This window comes from Gossypium arboreum, chromosome 8 (genome assembly GCF_025698485.1).
Source record: "Gossypium arboreum isolate Shixiya-1 chromosome 8, ASM2569848v2, whole genome shotgun sequence".
NCBI classification, from domain to species: domain Eukaryota; kingdom Viridiplantae; phylum Streptophyta; class Magnoliopsida; order Malvales; family Malvaceae; genus Gossypium; species Gossypium arboreum.
In genome coordinates this window covers 107,571,815-107,583,583 of record NC_069077.1, presented here as the reverse complement: position 1 = coordinate 107,583,583, position 11,769 = coordinate 107,571,815, and the positions used below count along the sequence as shown (strand labels likewise).

General features: G+C 35.3%; 1 non-coding gene across 1 annotated transcript; it reads right to left on the bottom strand.

Moving 5' to 3' along the window:
- Window positions 1-4,259: 4,259 nt before the first annotated feature.
- On the bottom strand, window positions 4,260-4,366 carry LOC128279984 (small nucleolar RNA R71). Its single transcript, XR_008270167.1, has one exon. It is a non-coding gene; the product is annotated as a small nucleolar RNA R71 (small nucleolar RNA).
- Between the last annotated feature and the right edge of the window lie 7,403 nt (window positions 4,367-11,769).

The following is an 11,769-nucleotide window of genomic DNA, read 5'->3' as shown; positions in this document are numbered from 1 at the left end:
TTAGGGACTAAATTGAATAAGTTGCAAAACTTGCATTCTAGAAGTTTCTAATATGAAATTGATTTGAAATATTAATTAGGAGGTCTTAAATAGAAATTTGACCAATTTCTAAGTTATGGACAAAAATTGGACATGGATGGAATTTTGGAAAGTTTAGTAGTAAGGGTATTTTGGTCATTTAGGGTAAAATGAATTAAAATACAAAATTAAAAGCCAATTTTGCTCATCTTCTTCATCATGGACGTGTATACCAAGGGAGACTCCATGGATAGGGTTTTCAAGCTTCCCAAGCTCAATTGTAAGTCCGTTCTAACCCCGTTTTTCAAGTTCTTTACGTTTTTGGAGTCCCGGTAACTTGATTTAGCTTATGCTAGCAATAATTCAACCTAGGGTTCATATTTGGAAAAATACCCATAGGTAAAATTTGTGTATTCTGGTGTTTTATGATACAATATGAGGTTTTAAATTATGTTACAGAACTTGTGCAACTCGGTTTTAAGTGAAAACGAGCAAAATGGCTTAATCGGTAAAAATACCTAATAGTCATAAATATATGTTAGAGTGAGAATTTGATGTTGCCATAGAAGGGAAAAGTGATCATCATGTCATAAAACATAAGAATAAGGGATGAAGTTTAATTCCCGAGCCTAGGGCAAAAGTGTAAATATGCAAAAGTTTAGGGTAAAATTGTAATTTTTCCAAAGTTTGAGTTAAGGACTGTTTTGAATAGTACATTAATTAAATAAGTAAAATATGATGATTTAGATCCCGGAAAACGAGATTTGAACCTAGAATGAGAGAAAAATCGAAAATTGAGAAAGTTGGTAAAATGGCCGTTTTAATATCAATGTAAGTTCATATGTATAATAAGTATTAATTTATGCATGTTTCAATGTAAAATTGATATATTTACTATGATCTCCGAGGTGTTGAAAGTATGTAAGTTGGTATGATAATAATACAACAATAATGTCAGTAATTTATATTTGAAAGTTAAATTTAGTGAATTAATTGAATTATGTTAAATTAAATGATTATGGTGCCAAGTTTATGAATTGATTTAAAAATATGTCTATGGTACATGAAGTGCATTGAATTATCATACATAAATGTGATTTCTATGATTATGGATATTATGGAAATTGTAAGTTCATATGATTTTAATAAGACAATGTGTAATTTAATGTTATTGCGTTGATATTAAATGAGATGTAAGTTTATATGTAAGTAATACATTACTATTACTTGTATTATGATATTTTATAAAAATATTGGAAATATGTTTGTGGATAATTACTTGATTGGTGAAATTGTTGGAAAAGAGAGAAATCCCGATTGAACCTTCGAAAAGATTGGATGATACAGATGGTATGTAGCTAGGTCACATGTATAGTCTTGAGTGCACATCATGTGTACAAGAGAGCTACAAGACATTATGATGTAGTTAGGTCGCATGGGTGATACTATGTGTACACCATGTAGACAAGAGAGCTACGGGATATATGTAGCTAGGTCACATGCGTGGTTCCAAGTGAAGGACACCATGTAGACAAGAGAGCTACGAGATAAATGGCTAGGTCACATGGGTGGTACTAAGTGTTCACCATGTGTACAAGAGAGCCGAACTATATGATGGGTGGAGCTATGTGCTAAAACCACCAAGTATCGAGGATTGATCCGAAGTGTTCAACGGAGACTCTCTAAGTATTGCTTTGTGAGTTTTGTGATGAATATATGCGAACTTGGTTATGTGAATGATGTGTTCATTAAGTGACCGGATGTGGTAAGGTGATGTGTTCATTAAGTGACCAGGATGTGGTAAGGTTATAAACAAGTAAGTTATACATGAGGATGATTTTATGGTGATCTTGTGATCATGGGCCTATACTTGTGATGTATGAAATGTGGTGAAAATGATTTGTGATATAAATGTTAAAATGAGGTTAATACAAAGAAAGTGTGAAAGAGTGAATTAGCAATAAAACTGTTTTGGACAGTAGCAGTGACGTGATTTTGAAAAATCACCAAAATATTATAAATTGAATCAGAGACTGAATGAGATATCAAATTAAAGCTTAATGAGTCTATTTTCATATAAAAGAAACATAGAAATAAAAGGAGTTCTATATTTTGAGATATTTATGTTTTCGTGAGACTGATTCAGAATGATTACGTGATCCCCTGTTCTGACTTTGGAAAATCACAAAATTTGGAGAAAAATAATTAGAGGCTCAAAATTATATTTTAAAATCCATAATGAGTCTATTTTCAAGATAAATCAACAAGAACATTATCCGAGTTCTGTACTATGAGATAATTATTTTTTAGTGAAGAGAGGTCAGAACTGTCAGAAAGTGAAACAGGGGAAATTTTAATGAATAAACTGTACTAATTGGATAAACCAAAAATTATGAAAATTTTATGGTGGAACGATATGTGAGTCTAGTTTCAGGGGAAATTTACGGATCTTAATTTGGAGCTCTGTATCTCGAATTATAAATAATTAAATGACTATGACTCGTGTAGACAGTTTGATGTGAACATTTATTAGTAAATTGTGAAATCGTACTTACAAGAATGCTATATACATTAAGGATGTGGAATGGAGAGGAGGAGGAGGAAATAAATATATGTGGAATACATGGAAACTATGGTATATGAAATATTGATATAATGAAATAAATGATATGTGTTTATAAGAAAACAAAAGAGAATGTTATGTATCATGACATGTGTATATATATATATATATATATATATATATATGACTAGTCTCAATGTAATGCTTGTTGGGTATGGAATTGAATTGAAATGTTTCGACAAACATGCTATTTTATGATCTCGAGTCGTGGTATTTTATAAAGATATGATCTAGCTTTAAATATGAATGCTTGATGATTAAGTGAAGATATTTGGTAAGATGATAATCTTGGTATAAATGTATAAGTGTTACTATAATAAACAAGGTAAAATGAGTATGAGAGACACATGTATGATGACATACAAATGCTATGTTTGTGGTTTAATTGAGGATGTTTAATCATTAAATGAATATCATGTTATATGCTTTTGATTTTGTATAAGTGTGTAAGAGATCAAGGTTGACCAAAGTTTGGAAAATAGCCTATGTATATTCCACACAGTGCAGAGACACGACCATGTGTCTCAACCGTGTATGGAACACGACTTTGGGACACGGTGTGTGGAGCCTTAAAGCATGAAATTTCCAAGATTTTCGTAAGTTCTCGGTTTAGTCCCAAACCCTTTCTAAAGTATGTTTTGGGCTCCGTAGACTCAAATAAGGGACTATGTGTAAGAGAATGAACGCTTTGAAATATGAATAAAATTTTATGGCTCGTATTTTAGTTTAATGTTTGTATGTTTGTCTGGTAACGCCTCGTACCTTAACCCTCCTCGGATACGGGTAAGGGGTGTTACATATTCTTAGTTAATTAAATAGTTAATTCTAGTTTAAAAACACCCCTTTAATTGTTAGGCTAGATAATAAAAAGATAGTAATTACTAGTACTTTTAGTCCTTGTGGATACGATATTTTCGGTCTCACCATAACTATACTATTGTTTGATAGATGCGCTTGCCTTAGTCGAATTTTTAGTCAGTTTAGCGACCATCAAGTTTTTGGTACCGTTGCTAGGGACTAAGATACTAGGAACGATTAATTCTTATTACTTTAGCTAATTTTATTGTTATTGCAATTTAATTTTGTTTTTATTTTAATTACTAATTTTTCTTTTATTTGCTTCTGGTAAGTTTTTATAGTTTATGACTAGATACGAGGACGACACCTATAATACCGAGGAGATGGCAGACAATCCAAATAATCCGCTGCCTCCTATGGTTGCCGCAAATCCTGAGAATTAGAATCCTGCTCCTCGTACTATGTATGATTATGCTAAGCCTACTTTAACAGGAACTGAATCGAGTATTGTTAGACCTGCTATTTCTGCAAATAATTTTGAACTGAAACCTAGCATGATTCAAATGATACGACAGTTTGTTCAGTTTGATGGTTTGCAAGATGAGGATCCAAACACTCATTTAGCAAATTTTATGGAATTCTGCTACACCTTTAAGATCAATGGCATTTCTGACGATGCCATTCGCCTTCGATTATTTCCCTTTTCATTACGGAATAAGGCTAAACAATGGTTGAACTTGTTACCACGAGAGTCAATCACTACTTGGGAACAAATGACCGAAAAATTTTTGCTTAAATATTTTCCACCGGCTAAATGGCTAAATTGAGAAATGATAACTCTTCTTTTGTGCAGATGGATTTAGAAACACTTTATGATGCATGGGAGAGATACAAGTATTTATTGAGAGGGTGCCCTCACCATGGGTTACCTTTATAGTTACAAGTTCAGACCTTCTACAACCATGTGAACCCTTCAACAAGGCAACTGATTGATGCAGTCGCCAGTGGAACTTTGAACAACAAACACCTGAAGAGGCTTACGAATTTATTGAAGAGATGTCACTTAACAACTATCAGTGGCAAGTCATGAGAACGAAGCCGACAAAAGCAGCCGATGTTTTCAACCTCGATGCCGTCACTATGCTATGTAACCAGGTAGAACTATTGAATAAAAATATTGATGGTTTGTATGATTCTACTCAGGTGCATCTAGTGATAAGGTGTGATTCAAATAGAGGAGGGATGCACAACGCAGACTATCCATACTTCAACCCCAGCACTGAGGGAGAACAAGTCCACTATATGGGTAACAATTCTAGACCTCAGAATAACCCTTATAGTTTAAAATATAGGTTGGAGGAACCATCCCAATTTTTCGTGGGGTGGTCAAGGGAATCAAAGGCCACAACACCCTTCAGTTTTTCAGTAACCCACCTTACCAACATGAGAAAAAGCCAAACCTTAAGAAAATGCTTACAAAATTTATCTCGGTGTCAGAAACTCATTTTTAGAATATCGAGACAGCACTTAAAAATTAGCAAGCATCGATTCAAGGGCTCGAAACTCAAATAGGTCATCTTGCTAAGTTGATCTCTAAATGACTGCAAGGTGGCTTGCCTAGTAATACAGAAACTAACCCAAGGGAGCAACTCCATGCGATCACTTTGCGTGATAAAGAAGGGTTAGCTGAACTTAAATCTGAAACGAGGCAAAAAGCTATGGTAAGCAATGGTAAGGTTGAGGTGAGTCATGGTACACAAAAGCTGATAATCAAAGAATATAAACCTTGTGTGCCATACCCCAGTGTGACAAGGAAAGACCACATAGACGAACAATTCGGTAAGTTCCTTAAACTACTTAAAAAAGTACATATTAACTTACTATTTATTGAAGCTCTTTCGTAGATGCAAAATGTAGTTAAATTTTTAAAGGAGCTCTTAGCAAACAAGTGGAAGTTAGATGAGTCATCTCATGTGGAGTTAAATGCAGTTTGCTCGGCAATCTTGCAGAATAGACTACCCAGCAAATTAAAAGATCCAAGGAGTTTTACTATTCCTTACTTGTGACATCCCTAATTTGACCCTAGTCGGAAAGTGGTGTCGGGACCACTAAACCGAGTCTTATAAGTAATTAAAAGTTATATTCTATGTTTATGATGTTAGCAAATGCATGTGTGAAAGTTGCATGCATTAATTTGATCATTTCTATGTGAATTTATTAAAATGGACTTATATGAAACATTGTTGAAAGGTGATAGGCTAATCTTTCAATGGTCTAATAGTATATGCATGCAAAAGAATGGTTTTGCATGTCAATTTACCCAAAGAAAAGGAAGTGGCGGCCATGGTAATGAAGATGGGCAAAAGAAAACATGTCTTAAACATGTTTTGCTAGTGGTGGATGTTAGAAATAATAAAATAAGAGCATGGGTAAAGAAATGAAAAAAAATGAGTGTGGATGCTTCCCCCTTTGCCGTACATGAGAGAAACAAAACAAAGAAAGAAAGAAAAAAAGTGGTTGTTCATCCTTTGGTTTTCTTGGCGAATAGAAGAAAGGGAAGAAGGGGAAAGCTTGAGAAAATCAGCCATGGGAGTTTGCTAGACTAAGGTATGTTGAAGTTATCCATGAGATTCATGCATGTTTTAGTTGATAGTTTGAGTTCCACCTAACCCATGGTCTAAACCTTTACCATGAAATGGGGATGATATTCGCCATGGGTGTTGTCTTCTTGGTATCATTGATGTTTGATGTTTGATGTTGTGGTGGTGAGGCATGAAGATGAGTTAAGGTTCAGCTAAGGTGGATTTGTGGATGTTATTTGCATGCTAAAAGTAAAGCTTGTAATGATGCATGGTATGGTGTTGTATGGCATTCGCCATGGTAGGAAATAAAAGGAAACTATGTTCGTTGTTCATGTCATTTGAATGAGAAGTGCTAGTAAGGTGAAGTACAAATGTTAGTGTTTGATTTACTAGTGTATATGTGCATATTAGCCTAGTTGTGAACTTGAATCAAATTGGTGTTTAGTCGATACAAGCGACCTTACTTGTAGAATGTATCAAGTGTGGAAATCGGCCTTAACATGGATGTGTATGTTCGCCACATGAACGAATACATATGTTGATGTGTATATTCGCCTTAGGTAGCCTATTGATGGCCTTAGCTTTTCCTTGATGCTTGAATGAATTGTATTGAATTGCTTGATGTAATATAAAATGTGCATGACCATTGTGTATTCAAGCTAAAGGGTGGCCATATGACCATTTAAACTCCTTGTCATATTCGGTCATAAGCTAGCATAATGAGGTTTTAATAAGTTAAATTTGTGTGAACTAGCTCAAGAACTCAAAGGATCAAAGTTGGACAAGGGAAAGACAAAGTAATTGAATAGCCGTTGAAAACGGTGCGACAACATCCGAGGTAAGTCATCAAGCACATATTTGATATTGCTTAAATGATTGTAAAATCTATGCAATTGTGTTTAATGGGATGATATACATATATAAATGAAAATGTATGTGTATGGAATGATGACATTTGTTGAATGTAAAAGAAATAGTGAAATGTGTAGAAAGTTTTCTTTCGGCACTAAGTGTCTTGAACAATCACGTGTGTACGGTGACGAGATTGGCACTAAGTGTGCATGCTGGAAATATATGGCACTAAGTGTGCATGCTGGAAATATATGGCACTAAGTGTGCGAGCTCGAAGGGTATGGCACTATGTGTGCGGGCTTAAATCGCATGGCACTGAGTGTGCGAAATCAGTATTAAGCACATGTAAGCGTACTATATATATATATATATATATATATATATCTCCGATCGAACAATTATATGGAGGGTGTGTCTCCATCGAGTTGAGTATGGACAGCGGATCGGGTAAGTACCTTGAGCTCATGACGAATAGGAAATATGATCATGCTCGGGGTTGAGCTTGGTAAGCTTTAAATCTATGTGATGATTGCAATTGTATGATTGTGGTGTGAATGAGTTGGTGTGTAAAATGCCTCAAATATCTCATTGTATAGAATATGAAATGTGGATGTATGACTTGGTATGAGATTGAACCGAAAGGTCCGAGGAATTATGGTATAGTTTTGATATGGATGAGTACCTAGCCTCGTTTATTGTTTCATGTTGTGGTAACTTTATTAATGGATGGTTGTTGAATGCTTATGACTTACTGAGTTATAAACTCATTCGGTGTTTTCTTGTCACCCATTTTAGGTCTCTTGGACTCATATTGTTTGCGTGCTCGGAACCGTCGTTGAAGTCATCACACCGCTGGAAATCTTTTGGTATTGTCTTCGTAGTTGAAGAACATTTGGCATGTATAGGCTATTATGTTTTGTGAACTGTGGGTTGTAAACTTTAAGCCATGTGAAAATGGCCTATGTGGTCGTTGAGTGGGATGCGAGAACCTATAGCCACGAGTCTTAGAAACTTTAATTTTGATAAGGTGGCCATAATTTGTGTCATGTATGATGGATGATTAGTAAGGCCAAGGAAAGATTCATGAAATTGGCATAGTCTACTGCAGTAACTGTTGCGGACAGCAGCAGTGAGATGAGATTGAAAAATCACTAAAAATAGTAGAAGTAGAATTAAATAGTGAATAAATTATGAAATTTAACCTTGATGAATCTATTTTTATATGGACGAAACGAAACGACCATATGAGCAGTATACTGAGAGATATTAAAGTTCTCGTGAGACAGGGCCAGAACGGTTTCTGGGTCCCCTGTCGCGACTTTGAAAATTTACTATAAATTATCCAGAAATAATTAGAAGTCATGCCTTATATGTGTAGATTCCATTTTGAGTCTAGTTTCGTTAGAAACAAACGGCACCAGTATTAAATCCCTGTACAGAGAGATATTCAGGTTGTAACGCGCGGAGGTCAGTGTAGTCGACCCCTGTAACATGGGTGACTTTAACTAATAAACTGTACCAATTGGCCCGACCAAAAATTCTTGAAATAAATCCATGGATAGATATATGAGTCTAAATTCAGGGAAAATTTACGGAATCAGTTTCCGAGTTTTGAAACTTGAGATATGATTTTTAAGGCGACAGTGACGCAGTTAGCTAGCCTGCCTGGAACAGCAATTAAATATTTCCAAGAGAGAAATAAGGGAAGTAAGCCCGGTAACACCACATGGTCAAATCCGGTGACAGTCACGGGTTTGGGGTGTTACATTACTTAATTGGTAGTTTAGACGTTAAAAATGCCTTGGCTGATTTAGGGTTAGTATTAATGTCATGCCTTATAAAGTGCTTAAACAACTAGGTCTTGGGAAACCCAAACAAACTAGGATGAGTATTCAATTGGCTAATAAAACTATTAGATTTCCTAGGGGTATTGTTGAAGATGTGCTTGTTAAAATTGACAAATTTATATTCCCAGTCGAGTTTGTTGTCTTAGACACGGATGAGGAGAGCGACGTACCCTTGATTCTGGGTAGACCCTTTTTAGCAACTGCTAGACCTATTATTGATGTTGGTACAGGAGAATTAACGCTTCATGTAGGTGATGATGCTGCAACACCCCTCGCTCGTACCCGATGCCACGACAGGGTTCAAGGTGTTACCTGACTTAAACTCAATAATCACACAAAAATAGGGCCGTAAAATTTCAATCAATTTAAAACTTTTCATTTCACATTTATTTCGACCCTTAATCGGGCTCATGAGGCCCAAAACATGCATTAGAGGCGGTTCGGGAATAAATCGAGAACCTAAGAAAAACTTGAAAAATTTCATGCTTTAAGGCTCCACACGCCCGTGCGGATATAGATCGTGTAGTCACACACGCCCGTGTGGATTGGGACACGCTCGTGCCCTTAGCCCGTCTGCAACACTGACTTTAAAACATGGCCATGACACATGCCCATGGCGACAAACCGTGTGTTACACACGGTCTAGACACACGCTGTGTGTCTACCTGTGTAGACAATTATAAAGCTATTTTCCAAGCCATTTGTCACCCTCACAACATATGCACGCATACTTATCCAATAACATACAACATGGCATAAATGAGCTCTTAAACATCTACAAACATGCTATGCTCATGTCAATTTCTTATGCAAATAATATCATAGAATTTAGTCACATCAGTACCATGTACTTGTCATAAGTATCATTACGTCACAAACCACATGTCCATCATTAGGCATGCATAAACATATCCGTAAACCATTCATGAGGCATTATTAACTATTTACCAATCACTTAATCTTGCATCAGTTACTAAATCATCAATAAATCCCAATTCAATCTCTAGGCATACAGGTTGTAAGCCACATCACAAGAGATAATAACATACATGCATAAGAATAATCATATAGGCCTACAACATCATTAGCCAACATAAGCCAATTTACATGACTATATACTACCTTAATAACAAGCCAATGCTTTTGTCTAAATCATAATATCACATACTCAACATTAAAACCCTATACATGCCATAGACTCGAAACACTAGGATTGACTGACGCCGATAGCGTTAACTCGACAGTGTGATAATATCTTTGACGGCCTCCAACCCGAGCTAACCTGGAAACCCTAGGGAACATGGGAAAGAAAGGGGGTAAGCTTTACACTTAGTAAGTTCATATGAAAACAATAAGCAGCTCATGAACATGTTTTATCAATGTTTACAACATATTCTCAAGTTCACAACAAGCTGTCTTCCTGAGCAATAGTCACTAAATTATTTATATCTGGAGCTACGAAATCCAAAATTTATTTCCGTTAATTTTCCTTGAAACTAGACTCATGTACCTTTCTACCATAAAATTTCTAGAATTTTTGGCTTAGCCAATTAGTACAGTTTATTCCTGAAATTTACCACTAATTCACTGTCTAACAGTTCCGCCCTTCTGTACTAAAGTTCAATTATTTCATAGGAAAGGGATCAAATAATGTTCTCATATATTTCTATTGAAACTAGACTTATTATGGATTCTAATAATATAAATCATAACTCATAAACATTTTTTTTACAATTTATAATGATTTTCTCAAATTAGAATAGGGGATCTCGAAGTCATTCTGACTCTATCCCACGCAACTTCAAATATCTCATTATAGGAAATTCTTTTGCTTGCATGGCTTCTTTTATAAGAACTAGACTCAATATAACTTATTCTCATATTTTATTCAGCTTCTAACTCATTTTCCACTATTTTTAGTATATTTTCAAAGTTACACTACTGCAGTATCATTGTTCACAAAATTAATACAACATCATTTCATCCATCATGGTAAGAACACATATTTATGAATCATAGATCATTCACATACCAAGGAATTCTCATAGGCTTAGTGTACATACCTGCACAACTTATAACATAACTCAAGTGCATACTCACCAATGACTTACCTCATTGGGACCATCATAACCTCTTTCCTCGGATTACCCGTTGAACACTTGGAATACTAATTGGATACTCGAAAAAACCTTTGCACATAGGTGCCTCAATTGTAGCTAAAGCTACCTCATAGCTCATGACATTTAAATCTCACTCTCGAGCTAGTCATCTAGACTCATAATTCCTAGTGACATGTCACTCGTATCCTATTCTATTCCTGAGCTTCAAACGGGATTTCTCCTCGCCTATTAAGGCTTTATTTTATCATATTTCTATTAATCACATACACTTAATATTTGTATAATTCAAGTAATGATAACATTTAAATACATGTATAGCATGGTATTGTTTACATACGAACTTACCTCCATACAACAAAGGTGAAAAAGACGTAATCATCCCTTAATCGATTTTCCCCGTTCTAGGCCCAAATCGCATTTTTAAACATTTGTTAGGGCTTAAAGTGGCTGAAAGTTTAAAGCTCAAAAACCCCCATTCTTTGCTGCCATTTTTGGTGGAGAGAAGATGAAGAATGAAAGAGAAAATGTTTTATTACCCAAAAAGTCACTTTAAATCCCTTAAAATATGGCTTTTTGACCAATCTTGTCTCCGTTGGCCGACCACCTCAATAAAAACGGTCTAATTGCCATTTACAAGCCCCCAATTTTAGTTATCTAGCTACTAAACATCTTTAGGCATCAAAACACAACCTTTACCTTTTACACGATTTAGTCCTTTTTTGAAATTGGACTAGAAATCGCTAAAATTAACTTACCAAAATTTACATGCACTTACAAAATTATATTATAACACATAAAATAACATCAAAATAATTTTCTTCGGCCTCAGAATAGTGGTTCCGAAACCACTATTCCGACTAGGTCCAAAATCGGGCTGTAACATTTCTTCCCCCCTTTAGGGATTTTCGTCCCTGAAAATCTTACCAGAA